The sequence below is a fragment of the Erpetoichthys calabaricus genome, chromosome 1 (genome assembly GCF_900747795.2).
Source record: "Erpetoichthys calabaricus chromosome 1, fErpCal1.3, whole genome shotgun sequence".
Taxonomy (NCBI): Eukaryota; Metazoa; Chordata; class Cladistia; order Polypteriformes; family Polypteridae; genus Erpetoichthys; species Erpetoichthys calabaricus.
In genome coordinates this window covers 203,703,485-203,718,395 of record NC_041394.2, presented here as the reverse complement: position 1 = coordinate 203,718,395, position 14,911 = coordinate 203,703,485, and the positions used below count along the sequence as shown (strand labels likewise).

At 36.1% G+C, this 14,911-nt stretch overlaps 1 protein-coding gene across 3 annotated transcripts in view; it reads left to right on the top strand.

The window, feature by feature from the left end:
- Positions 1-14,911, top strand: part of cntn1b (contactin 1b) — a 356,136-nt gene that overhangs the window by 329,719 nt on the left and 11,506 nt on the right. The window lies entirely within an intron of this gene.

Sequence of the window (14,911 nt, the reverse complement as noted above, 5' to 3'; positions counted from 1 at the left end):
AGACACGATGGTTTCACCCAACACACGTTTATTATACATAATTATTTACAACAGTGAGCACAAACCCAGTGCCGCAAGCACCAATCACCCCTCAAGTCCTTGGCCACAACACAATGCCTTCTCACAGTCTCTGGTCCACCTCCACTCCTCTCTACCAAGCTTCGTCCACTTCCACCCGACTCTTGCCAATGACTGGAGGGAGGCGGCCCCTTTTATACACCCCGGAAGGACTCCAGATGCATCCTGAGGAGCTTCTGTAGCCACACCCCTGTGTGGCGGAAGCTCTGGCGATGTATCCAGAAGTCCTCCGGGTGTCCCCAATCCTCTTCCCCCCAGCACTTCCGGGTGTGGCGGAAGTGCTGAGGTCCAGGGCTCCCAAGGCATCAGGACGCCCACTGGCGGTGACCATGGGCCCCTACAGGGTTGAGCTTCCAAGCTCTGTACCCGTGGCCCCCAAAGCAACCAGGGCGGGTGCCCCCTCGTGTTCTGGAGGAGGCACAAGCCCTTCTCCGGTCCTCCTGGGCATCCCGGCTGGGCATGAACTCCAGCCGGGTACCACACTGTCAAACACATAATCATTGTCATTATCTAATTTAATCATAACGTGTATCCCCTTACATTTTAAACACAGACATCCATCCATCCATCCATTTGTCAACCCGCTGAATCCGAACACAGAGTCACAGACATGTATAACTAGATCATTTTTCTTGACTTTGTTTGCATTTTTATACCTAGATTCTTTTTTTAGAAGTTCAGAAGGTTACTGGAGGGGCTTTCTTTATTTCCCTGTATTAATTTCAGTTGTACTAAAAGCTTCACAAAGTAGTTTTTCAGTTAAATATATGAGACCATTAACAACAATATTCACAGTAAAATGAGAAGATATGCAAAGATATTTAGTAGTCTTTAAGAACATGCTGGAGAGTTATTCTCATCTCATTTTAAACAGTGGGGAATAGTGTGAATTTGCTAAAAGTGTGTCATGGATTATCCATAGGATTTGGTATGGCTCAGCTCATCCTACAATATTGTTTTCATCTTTTTTTCTATTATGATAATGTTTTTCAGCACCCTTTTGCTTTGTATTTTTATTTTAATAATAAAATTCATCACTTTCTAAAAAATCAGTTTTAGCCTTAAGGTTCAAGATGCACATGTTCTGTTGCTTGGGCTAATTCCTTCTTTAGCCATGACCTTTAGATTTGCTTGTAATAAAAAAAATAAGGTAACATAATGAAATACCGCAGGCATCAAATAAAGTGGCAACTGTTTTTTTGTCTGTTGAGGAAGAATGAAAAAAGACAAAAAGTGGATGAGAAAGAGGAATGAAAGTTACACACCACATGTCTTAAGGACACATCTCAGTTGGAGGGGAGGTGATGGAGAACCTGGACCTTACTGTCTGTAATGTCTGGAGCCCCAAGTCATCAAAAATATCCCCCAGAGTGTTAATACCTACAAGAGACTAATGTGGAAAAGAAATGGGCTGTCCACCTAGGTATACAACTTCATTATGAAATAGGGTAGTATTTTAATGATAAATAGAAATAGAACCTAGGAACATTTCTACGTGGTGCCAGGACTGTAAAACATAAGTAATAAAATGACCAAATTAAGACAGAAGGACACTTAGCTTTAAGGAAGTGAAGGGGAAAGCGTGTGTGGGGTGAGGGGGAGCAGGCCTTTGTTCAATGAAAAGCCAAGATAGACGATTGGTGGAAGCATCAAGGCAGTACCAGCATTTCAAGACATATATTCTTTAAAATGAGTTGCAAGCAGAATCAAAGCTCCAGAGAAAAAAATCAAGGATACAGGTGGGGGAGAACTAGAATGGATAGAATACATTTGCGGTTGTTTAAAGCATTAGAGATAATATTGGCATTCGTAAAGGCAGGAGAGAGCAATTGCAAGATTAAAATGTAATCTAATTTGGACTAAGGATAGTGCCACAAGGTCTAAAAATAATATTTCTTAGAGGAAGGGTTAATTAAACTAAATGAATCAACAAATTTTAAGTCAGTGGCAAATTTTCATGGAATAAGGTTAACGATGATGCAATGGGGAGCATTTTTTAAAAGAGGATTCATAAAAGAATTTGCATCAGTACCTAGAACTATTTCAAAGTTTTTAAAGTGAAGAATTAGGTTAGTCAGAGATACCCAAAATGATAGCTGGAAAGGCGTGGGTCTATAGCTGCAGCATACAGCAGTTTATGTTCTCTAGCTTCTGAAGGATCCTTCATATTAGTTGCCCTTGGTATAAATTTTGGAAGTCCAAAACTTTGAAAGATTAGTGAAATCAGAAACACATACTGTAGTTAACATATTTTGCAAACAGGTGATAATATTTTTGATTTGTTGTAATGCTATTACAGCATGTCTATCTTCCTAAAGAAGTTTTCATACTAACACATAGTTTACATATTGACATGAGTGTATGAATTTTTGATGGCACCTTGAAATTAATTCAGGTATTAGGGGTGGTTACTATCAGTTGCACCCTTAAAATCAAATCATGGAGTCAGGAGAAATGCTTTTCATGTGCAGTTTACAATTTGAATTATATCATACTAGGTATACACTGGTGAGGATTTTATTTTGTGCATAGCCATTCTTTACCTTAAACTATGACTGAAACACCCCATTTCCAATTCAGCCTTTTATTTAGGGGTGCATACTTTTTCCAATATTGTTATAGTTTGGAGATACTGAATTTGTTCATCACCGCTAGACTGTATAGTATCAACAGTAGATATTGAGAGAAGGTTAGGGAACTCAACCAGGTTTCTTCTGTATAGCTGTATGATGATGTAGGGTAATGTTTAAGATAATGTACAGTAGTTGAAATGATGGGAACACGTTGTCAGTCTAAACATCCCGATACATAACACATTCCATGTGTTAAAAATATATACAGCATAGGCATAGTGAGCGTATATTTTTGTCCTGTAAGGGTGCAATAGTTGCATCTCAACCTTAAAATTTCTCCTGCGTTGATTTCTAAATGAGTAATGAACCACTGAATTTCTTTATAGTTGACAGAGATTAGGGCTAACTGGAGCACAGAGTAAAGCATACAGGGAAGAGTCAGAATTTGTTCCTCCATGGCTAACATTTTCTGTCTTTCTAAATTGTTTTTGTAATATGTGTATTTACAAACAGAAGTAGAAATGTTGGTAGCACCATAAACACCACGTCCAGTTTCTACCACTTTATTCATTTAAATATTACATTTTTTTTCAGACCAAATAAACAGAAAAGAAATGAGGAAAGAGCCAAAGTGTAGCAAAAACATGTTGTCATGCCAGATTGTAATACATGAGCTGAGTTGACACGACATACAGTACTTCCTGGGCCTTCTACAAGTTGTACAGAATGAGCCATCCTCTGCATTTCAGTGTATCATGAACTGAAAAATGCTGAGAAAATTAATTTCTGGGAAGACAGTAGTCAGTGGCAATTCCAAACAGAAGCTATACCTGCCATTTATTTACTAGATCAAAAAACATTAATAAAACACATTAAAAAATAAAAAACAAAAATCTGTTATTTCTTAATCAAGACACAGACTGAAAAGCTGGCATGTTAATAAGTTTTAGAAGTGCTGTAATCAAGAAAGAATTGCATTACACAGACTGTATCATGACAGTATACCTTCCCAATTATTCTTACCCCTCATACACTCACAAAATTATGGTCACTGCTAAATTATACATTGGTTACTCCAATACATTCATGGCGAACTTCACATAGACAAACGCAATAACCAGTGCACTTTTGTGCCATTCATTTAAAATATATGTCTGTAAATTTGGCCAATGGTCTTAAAATTGATTCTACCCCTTTGGTAGGTGTACGATTTATGGGAGTTTATTCTGAGGCAAACTAGTCATCCTAGATTTCTCTTCGATGACTGCGGTTTGTGCTGATGGATCAGCAGGCATATTAAGGTAAAAACTGGATATGTAAAGAACAGGGAAACTTGTGTTTGAGACAAAGGAAACTGGGATAATCAGCTGTAGAGTTATGGATATCCATTTTTATGTCCTGTCTGAGGGTTCCATATTTAGGATGATTGTCACCCTAGCAAGCTGGCAGCTCAAAGTAATACTTCTGCCATGGAGTATATTACAACCTTTGTATCTCATCACATCTGGATTTCAGTTTAGTGAGAAGTATATCCTCAAAATATGAATATAATTTAATGTTTTAAATGTACAGTACACATGTTACTTAAGGTACTGTAGGTTAGTTAAAAGACATAGACTCACCTCTTTAAAATGCTTAGAAAGGCACAAACTCCTTAATAAATGGGAAAATAAAACCAGTTTGTTTCCATAACTTGATTTTCTTTCATGATAAAATCTTTCACTGATCCTGAATTATAACTCTTCGGCTTTTAAATAGCAGGCAGTTCTTTTGCATGTGTCTAGTTTTGTCTGCTTTCCTTATTTGTTTTAGTTGGCTTCCATTACCAAATTACATGCTAGGATATATTCTCTATAACATCTTAGATGGACTTTATTCAGAATTATTTTACTTGCAAATACAATCCTGTTATCACTTAAAATTTCATTCTAAGAAAAGTAGCAAGTCAGAAAATCTAACATTCCTTACTGTAAATGAAAATTATTTGTAGGATGAAAAAAGTATGCTGGAAGTAATAATTGTTTGTTTATTTTTATCATCCAATTTTTCGTTTATTCTACTGTACTTGCCTGTTCAGTACAGCTCAGTTATTTAAATGTCAGAGTGTGACAACTGTAGCATAGCTTCTCTCTGGACAATGGACTTTTTCTTACTGCTTTACTGAGCACCTCATTCTCTTTTCACTTGGCAAAGAACCAATATTTAAAGGTTACTGAACTATGGATGACAAGGTTCTGTCTAGTTGACTTCCATTTCAGTTTTGTTAAGTGTGTTTTCAGATTCCATTAAAAATAGCAGTAATGCCTCCAAAGCCAAATTCCTTTTCCAGTCTTTTTAACAAGTTGTGTTGGCTGGGATTGGCTCTGTCAGACCCTGTAGTTAGGATATAGTGGGTTGGATAATGGATGGATATATAATATAATATAATATAATATAATATAATATAATATAATATAATATAATATAATATAATATAATATAATATAATAGTGGTTAACACTGCTGCCCTCAGGTTCAGGAAACTGGTAAGTGTGATGTGGCCTGCTACGGGAGAGGGTACATCTGAGTGTGCCCCGTGGTGAACTGCTGTTCCACCCAGCGGCATTATCGGTCACAATAAATCTAGACTTGTTTTAGATTATGTGTTCAGCTGTAAAAATTATTTTTACTAAACTGATGCTGTTGCTGGTTCATAAGTTCACAGATTGATGTTGCAAGCAGAATAGGACCCAGAACTCTGTAATAAAATGTTTGAATTGTAATCTTTATTTCCACCAGCAATTGGCTGCCAGACTAATTATGGTAGAGAAATTATATGGTGCTTAGAGATGTAATTTAGTAAAAATATTAGTTTTCTTTGATTATTATGCTTATAGTACAAAAATTTAATAGTCTGTTCTGTAACTATTTTTACTCTGGTGGTTTTCACAATCACATAACTGGTTATAAATATTGATAGACAAATGCAAAAATGTTGAACACAGTTATATTGTATAGCTTTGTTTTCACAACAGTCATGAACTAAATTGAACATTATATATTTTAAAACTAATGCATACAGAATATGAAACACCACACACTAAACTAAATTTGGATTTAAATAAGAAAGCATTTCACACAAAATTTTTTAAAAACTATTTTTTTGTGTTCTCTGAGGAGAAGCATTTGCGTTTTAATCTTCCGTGAACCTCTTGCAATCAGTGTCCTCCAAGCTATAGCAACACGATTGATCAATGTGTGCTTTTTTTCTTGGCACCTCCTGGACTCCTTTAAATTCTCAATATAATCATTTTGAACATTCTGGCTACAGTACCAAGATGCTTAGAGGCAACTGCTCTGTCTACCTTAATTAAGTGGCTGCTGTCTCTCTCTTTTCCTAATAACTATGTTCAGTGTGCAGTTCAAATTGGTATTGCTTTTGTACAGTTTCATTTCTTGAGGAAGCTATTTCAAAAAATAAACTTTACCAGTGTATGCTGTGAAATTAATCATGTAGATGACGTTCACATAGCCTAGTAATAAATGGAATTTTTATTTTGTATGACTTAAATCATGATTTATTTTCTTTTTTATTAAATGGCTGGGAATATAGAATTTGAATTTTTGTCTGGTTAATATTACTTCTTAATAAACTGCCATCATGGTACTGCATTTCAGACCTGATAAATGTTGAATATGTTTGGTGACTAAAAGTCCCACATATCAGGGCCAGTTTAAGTGGTTCAGCTTATTTAAAAAGATCTTTATTTGTCTCATATTTTAGATGTAAGTAATTTTTCACTACAGTAACACTTTACATTATACATTGTTGCACACAGATCCTTGCTTTCTGTGTTTACTCAAAAATCAGATCAGTTCTATCCAATACAAACAACATCTGATCCATCAGATCCCCTGTAGCTGAGGGGCCCATGAGATACCTGAATGTACAAACTGGTTGCTTTGAGTGAACAATACAATCCTTAGACAGGTAACAATCAGCACAGAATTCTGATTTTGTAAATTTTAATACTGACTAGTTTTAATATAAAAATGTGTGTGGTTAGTGGTTTGCATCATATCATTGCTTACTGTGTGATTGTAATGCATTGTCTACAGTGAACTAATAACGTAGCCTTTATGATTTGAATCACTAAATAGTGCTTCCTTTGAATTCATGTGGAACTCTATGTACGAGCGATGTTAATATGAGTGAAAGACATGGGTCACACACACCATTATTCATCTCACCCGCCCTCATTGTACAATTTGACACAATTTGGACTACAGTGGTAACATTTTACTTTGTTTTTAATGCTGAAGGTGAACCACAACTCGGGTTAGCTTCAAAAGACTTCCTGCAAGGACAAAACTTTGCAGTTTATGACTTGACCGTGGCATATGATGGGGATTTGTTTTAATGTGTTGACTAAGCAGGAATTAATCTCTGTATTGTTCTCTAGCATCAGAAAGGTATTATTATACGTGTTCATGATATTCATGATACATGATTATTTATTCAGCATCCATGTTGGCTTCTGGAACAAGTAACGTACACTATTAATCACAAATGATAAAAGCATGTAATACACATATTTTAGTACACAAGCGTCAGTCTTTGTCCACCTACAAAACTGGCACCATACAATAGTGCTTTTAGGATCAGGTACAAAATGTTTAAATGGCCCCTTGTACAGTATATAACATCTTTGGTGTCTACAGTTAAAGCAAAATGTTAACTTACATTTAGTGAGAATTAGCAAGTAGAAAATTAATAAACTTGAAAGAGTGTTAGAACAAGTGGATCTTAAAAGACATTGAAATCCAAGCCTTTTTAAATTAAAAATAAGCTTTAATTTCTTTAACATTCTCTTCTTTAGTTTGCCTTTTCCACATCAGTTCTTAGACACCAGCACTTCATTGATACAGGTTGATTGTTGGCGAGTACCTTACTTGACCAGTCTATCCTCTGTCAACCAAAAATAATGGGATAGAATTCATTGCGAAGAATCAACGAAAACTCTCAAAACCACTCATAAAGCTGCTATAATGCCAGAAACCTGGACAATGGAAGATGGACAATGAGACTGTCTGTCACACTAGTGACATCACAGGTCATGACCTCCCATTGTCATTTGGTAGCACTGTGAATAGCAACTATAAGCAAAGCAGCTCAAAAACTGTAGTGCTCATAAGGAAAACAAAATGGTGGTGTGCCAAGACTCAAAAAACTTTTAATCAACTGAAAATGAGCCCAGATAAGAAAGCAACTTGCAAAATTCCATATTTAAAGAAACCACTAAAAAGAAGGAAAAAAAATAATCGTAGGGAACAATTATAATCTGTTCATATTCACTCTTAAAGAACACACCTTTAAAATAAAATGTTGGCATGTGCAAACTGTCCATAGAATGTCCTTGGGCTGCAATTTAAACCCAACATATATAACTGGGATGCAGAAGGGCAACTACTGCGCCTCAGTGCCACTCTGCTTAAATTTGAACTTCCTGAAAATATAAACTCTTGCAATTATACATCTTGCTAGTTCTACTTCTCACTAGCAACATTACCATTACAAATGCTCTTGTCACCCTGGCATCTTGACCTGTTGTGCACTATATAGTGTTAGTGTACTTACAGTTATGGTCCCTGGCACTAAACCTTTCATATTACTTTTCTGAAAAGGAAAAATGTTGAAAAAGCCAAAGACTGTTGATACAGAGTTTACCCTGTTATGTTTCCGCGTGTCATATTACTTTTTCATTCTGTGGTTAAAATAGGAAGATGCGTCTCCTAATTGTGTTTAAATAGTCACCCACAAATGTGCTGCAAAATACCAGAAAAAAATGTAAAATACTTGGAATGGAACCATAATAACATATAACAAACATCTTAATTTCACAATTTGGAAATCAGTGGAAAAAGTTTGTCACGTGAAAAAAGTAACATTTACTCCTCTACAATTATACTGTTTACATTATCATCAGTAGCACCATTATCTTTGCCTCTAGGGCTATAGCTTTTAATGGTCTCACTTTCTCCTGACTGCTACCTTCGGTATTCTATTTCCTTTACTTGTTCCCTTCTTCTTCTGGGTAAGCCTTTATTTGCAGAATTTATACTAGTCTTGCATTGGTTGTCTTGTTTTACAATGCTTCTCATGCCTTCTATTCTCAGCGTTCTAGTTCAGAACTTGTTTTCATTTAACTTGGGTGTCTGTTTTCATTATTTACTTTTGAAAAGTACGGTAAGTCCCAGTCCAATGCAGTGTCTTCATTTCCCATTATAACAGGTTCTGATATTTGCTCCTTCAAACAAACTATTGTGAGGACTACTGGAATTACAATGCTTAATATTGAAACTTCAGTCTTAGCCACTCTGAATGCATTTCATTGCTTTTCTAAAAAGGCAGTCAGTAATTAGCTTTTTAAATTAGACGTTCTGCAAACATTCAAATACCAGCTTTCCACAGTAAAGTCTCTCTTAAATTTGTTTATACTGATTATTTTTTCACCACCCCCACCTCTAGTATTCTATCTACAAGTGTGGAGTCTTCATTTTGTCCCCATGTTTGTGACGATTTTCTCCTGAGTGAATGCAGGTTAATTTGATAGCTGCCTGGAAATGTAAAGTGAGTGTGCCCTGGGATGGATTGATGCCACTTCTAGTGATGGCTCCTGTGTTGCTTCTGCTGCTTTTGGGCCAGGGTCTGACTCACCGAGACCCTACATCAGAATTAGCAGGCTCAGGAAAGGAGTGAATGAATGTTATTAGCAGCATCTTTTCTCAAACTTCGAAGATGACATATTTATTAAAACACAACAGGTAATATACAATGCATACTGAGAGTACAATCTCCGGATCTTTCACAACTTTCTACCTAATTAAAGTTTGTTTTTTGGTTTTTATACAGAACAGAAAAGGAAAATGTAAAAAAGAATAATATTAATAATGGTAAATGGTGACAAGCTAAAAACTAAACAATCAGAATTCAAATTTTACCTCAGTGAAAAACTTTATAGAGAAATTAGGAATTTGTAATTTTTTATAGTGCATTAGCTATTATTGTTGGCTGAGATTTCATATGAGTAATAGTGTAAGTGAAAACGTCATTATATTATTATCTTTCATTCAGTGAAGAACATTTTCTCTTGTCATCAGCACTTTCATTTATAGTACTTTCAGTGTATTTTTGTACATAGCAATAACACTCCCACCAGATTTTTCTTGATGTATTCGTGGAAAGGCTAGCTCTGTAAGCAATTTTTTTTCAAACATCCTACAAAACACATTTAGTAGTAGATGTTTTTTTAATTGTTTTATTTTTTAAGAACATTATCATGTAAAAAATATAAAATAATATGAATCACTTCCAACAGTGAAATCACAAATTTTTACTTGTACTAGAACATAAATTCTACATCTCTGGGCTTTATATTAAGTATACAGTATAAGCAGTTCAAGTTCTTATTTCTGGGAAGTATAGCTGTTAAAAGCATTTCTCTTTTCTTCTCTCACAAATGTAAACATTTCCATTCTTTTGGTGCCAGTACTCATTTATACATAATAACCTTTCTGCAAAGGAGAGAGTATCTGTTTTCTGTTGCCACCCTAGTCATTTCTTCAGTAAGCTACTTAAAGCATATTTTATAAACGATCAATCTTTCACATCTCTGCCGAAACGTTTAAGCAACTGCTATTTCTGCTTGGCTCAGCTTTCCCCTTTTGTTCCTGAATTTTAGCCTTTTAAAAAGCAACTGGAGAATGTTGTGTAATTTGACAGTAAACAAAGCAAACAGGACCTACTAGGAGGTCTACCTCAGATTAATCTAAGGTTTCACTGGTCTTGTTAGTAAGGATATTTTTGAAATGCTCAGAGGCTGTTGCTAAGCAAACATGTTTTAAGTCTTTAGAAGGCAGATTACTAATAATTGAAATATTCTGTCGGCATGCACCTTTTGTTAAGATGCATTTTAACATTAACTAACACCTTTGTTATCATGGAAAATTCTTTATTTGCTCTGATCTGTTATATAAAAATAGATTCACTCCAAATTAATTGAATGTGATCATTTTTTTTAATATGAGGATTACCCTTCTGAGAGAGCAAAAGAAGCTTATGAATTAGACATGCAGTTGAGTTGCAGTTGAGACTGAATTCATTTATTCTTAATGTTAAACTATAGTCATACAGTTCCAATAAAGCCAGCTGTATTAGTCAGAGACACATGAAAGCATACTTTATATTTAGTGCTCCAAATATACAAGAAATTATTTTAAAATTGGTTTCAAAATTGTAGGTACAAAGATGTTTTGAATTTTTCCATTTTTGTTATGTTAGCAATCAGTTTCTGATTAAAATATTATCAAACTACTTTCAACAACACATTATTCACAAAGTGTGATCCTTGTCTAAGTGAAAGAAATCCATTTTGTTATTTTTTTTTATATGTTGTTCTTATCTTATATATAAACATCTACATGTGGAAGCGTGTGTGTCTGTCCAGCGCAGAAGTGAGAGGTGGAGTCGGGGTAAGGGCTTTGCCTCCGAGGAAACAGACAACTCAGTTAGCCACTAATAACATAAGCAAGGCCAGCACACTAACATCGGCAAACCGGTATCCCTTTTACTTTTCCTCCTGCTGCTAATGCAACAAGCGATGCGAGCATATATATATATATATATATATACTAGCTGTGTTGCCTGGCTCGGCCAAAGAAATGTATTAACACAGTGGGCCTCAGTTATAGTGCCATCAGATGTATCAGAAGTACTAAGTTTTTTTTTTTTGTTTTTTTTTTTACCAGAGGCTAATATTACTAGTTCACTGGAGTTTTATACATACAGTATACTCAAAAATATATTATAGGACAAATGATTTCTTTTTGCCTCATTTACAAAAAGCTGACATGGATTTGATCATTTAATAAGTTAAGTTTCTAGCTTTCTTAATAACGTTTGACAGTTACTACATAGTTTTTGACTACTTTTTAGCTCCCATCTTATCTACAGTCAGGTCCATAAGTATTTAGACAGTGAAACAATTTTCATTATTTTGGCTCTGTATGCCACCACAATTGACTTGAAACATCACAATCACAATGTGATTGAAGTGTAGACTTTCAGCTTTAATTTAAGGGGTATACCAAAAATATCCCATTAGCCATTTAGGAATGTCTGCATAGCCCCCCATTTACAGTGGCTCAAATTTGGACATTTGACTGATAAGCTGTTCCATAGTCAGGTGTGAGCATGCCCCTCATTATCTCATTACCTATTAAGAAGGTAAAAGGTCTGGAATTGATTCCAAGTGTGGAATTTGCATTTAGAAGCTGTTGCTGTGAACTCTCAATATAAGGTCCAAAGAGCTGTCCATGCATGTAAAAACAGGCCATCATTAGGCTAAGAAAAGAAAACAAACCCTTTAGAGAGACAGCAGAATTACAAGGAGTGGTCAAGTCAAGCGTTTGGTACATTCTTAAAAAGAAGGAACACACTGGTGAACTCAGCAGCACCAGAAGGTCTGGAAAACAACAGAAGACAACTGTGCTGGATGATTGCAGAATTCTGTCTTTGTTGAAGAAGAACCCCTTCACAACATTTAGCCAAACCAAGAACACTCCCTGGGAGGTAGGCCTATCACTTCCAAAGTCTACAATCAAGAGAAGACTTCATGAAAGTAAAGACAGAGGGTTTACTGCAAGGTGCAAACCACTGGTGAACCTCAAACATAAGAAGGACAGATTAAACTTTGCCAGAAAACATTTTTAAAAGCCTGTCCAGTTCTGTAACAATTTTCTTTGATAAATATATACAAGAATGTTGGAAAGAGAGGTGTATGGGGAAGATAAGAAATGGCTCTTGATTCGATGAATACAACATCATCTGCCCAAAATAGTGGAGGCAGTTTTATGACAGGATCATGCATGGCTGTGAATGTCAGTCACTAGTATTTATTGATGATATGACTGCTAGTGGAAGTAGCAGGATGAATTCTGAAGGGAGACTTCAGGCAGTCGTTAACTGTAATGGATTTTCAACCAAATATTGAAAATGATCATTGTATTTATGATTGTTAGTTTCTCCAAATACTTTTGAGTCCCTGATCATAGGGGGACCATGTATGTGTATGTGTGTCTTTTCTAAACAGCTCATACAATATTTTTGTTAATCCCCTTGAATTAAAGCCGAAAGTCTACTACTCTTCAATCACATCTTGATTGCTTTATTTCAAATCCATGGTGGTGGCGTACATAGTCAAAATTATGACAATTGTGTTACTGTACAAATACTTATGGACCTGACTAGGCTGTATAAGCCTAGGAGTCTCTTTGTCTAGTTACAGTTGAAAAAGTAGAACAGACAGTTACTTCAGTTGTTATTTAAGCACCAAAGCCTTTGCAGGGTGACTTCAGAGCATTTATTTAAAAGACATCCGTGTCTTTTAAGGAATAGACATAAATGCATTTTCATCCTCTTCAAATGACTTAAAGTACCTTAAGATCATAACATTTCTGTCAAATGAGAGCAGACTATTTTGTGCATCGAGTTCACTTCGATGTCAACTACTGTACCTATTTTGGCATTTTGTTCCAGATTCCCATATCCCTTTATGTAAATTTTTGGCTTCTTTTCTAAATGCATTTTCCCAAAAACCCATGGTTTATAATAATAATAATTCATTCTGTTAGGCCCTTGAGCAAGGCCCTTAACCTGCAATTGCTGAGCGCTTTGAGTAGTGAGAAAAGCGCTATATAAATGCAAAGAATTATTATTATTTCCCTACTTTAATTTCATGATTGTGTCTGTTTACTTTGGATACAATATTCAAGTTGCAAAAGCTGAAATGTAATTTAATTTTATTTCGTCTAGCTAATGTGTTCCATGTTATTTATTGTGTATTTAGGTTATGATAATAGGCTCCACATTATGTTTGTGCCTGAGCAGCAGTGACAGACACATACCAGACAATATTAAAATACAATTTAGTCTTCATTCGTTTGTTTTGGTATTACCTCCTTGCACCATGTTATGAGCTGTGATTATTCCTTGAATTACTCTGTTTTTCAGAGAAAAGCCAAGCAAAATGACAGCTTTTATTGGCTAACTAAAAAGATTTCAATATGCAAGCTTTCAAGGCAACTCAGGCCCCTTCTTCAGGCAAGATGTAATCTGTTTTTAAGTCAATTACTGTTTAACATCACCAGCAACTAGCTCTTCAATCAACCATGTGTATTTGGCAATTCATAACTGTGCTGGTTACCTTACGGCCCTGAACAAGAAGCGTAATTTTTTCAAAAAGGTGGTCTGTTTTTTTATTTGTAAAGGTGTTCAGAAGACCATAATTATTAGGAGCAGCTCATTAGCATTAATTTCAAACTTTATTAATAAAAACATACTTTTTATTGGCGCTGCCTGTCCATGACTCTTTTAAGCGCATTTGATGGCAAGCCAAATTAAATGTATTTTAAGATATCTGGAAATGCATTTAACATATCTTAAAATGATACTCCATTTTGAGATACTGTATGTCAAAAAAGTGTAACATATCTTGTGTGAGAAGACAGCCCGGACACAAACAGACAGACACCGGCAGTTCTAAAAAACACACATGTTTTATTAACAAGGTACCCAAAGTCCAAGTCCCGCACACACAGTGCTCCAGCACCAAACACCCTTCACTCCTTGGCCTTTCAATGGTCATCCTTGGGCCGCCTTTCCTCCTCACTCCCAAGCGTTGCCTTTTTCCACCCGACTCCGGTTCTCTGATCGTATGAAGGCGGTCCCCTTTTTATCTCCACCCAGACGTGATCTAGGTGCCTCCGATGAACTTCCGGTCGCACTTCCTGGTGTGGCGGAAGTGCCACATGAGCACACGGAAGCACTCCGGGTGACCCTGGACTTCCTCCCCGCCAGCACTTCCTAGTGTGGCAGAAGTACTAGTTTCCAGGGCTCTAGGATCCTCCTGGCGCCCCCTGGCGGTGGTCACGGGCCCCAGTAGGGTTGAGCTTCTAAGCACGGTTCCCGTAACCAGGGCGGCTGCCCTCTCGTGGTCCGGGGAAGGTATGGTCCCTCTCCCAGTCCTTCCAGGCGTCCTGGCTGGGTATGATTCATGTGCATTTTGAAGTAGCTCAAAAACATTTTAAGATATTCTAAAAATAAGTCTGTAGTCATATTCAACTATGAAATGAAATTCAAGATTTGTCATAAAATTGCCTGTTTTCAATGGAACTTCATATCTATTTTAAGATACCTTGAAATGCATTTCAGATAAATGAAA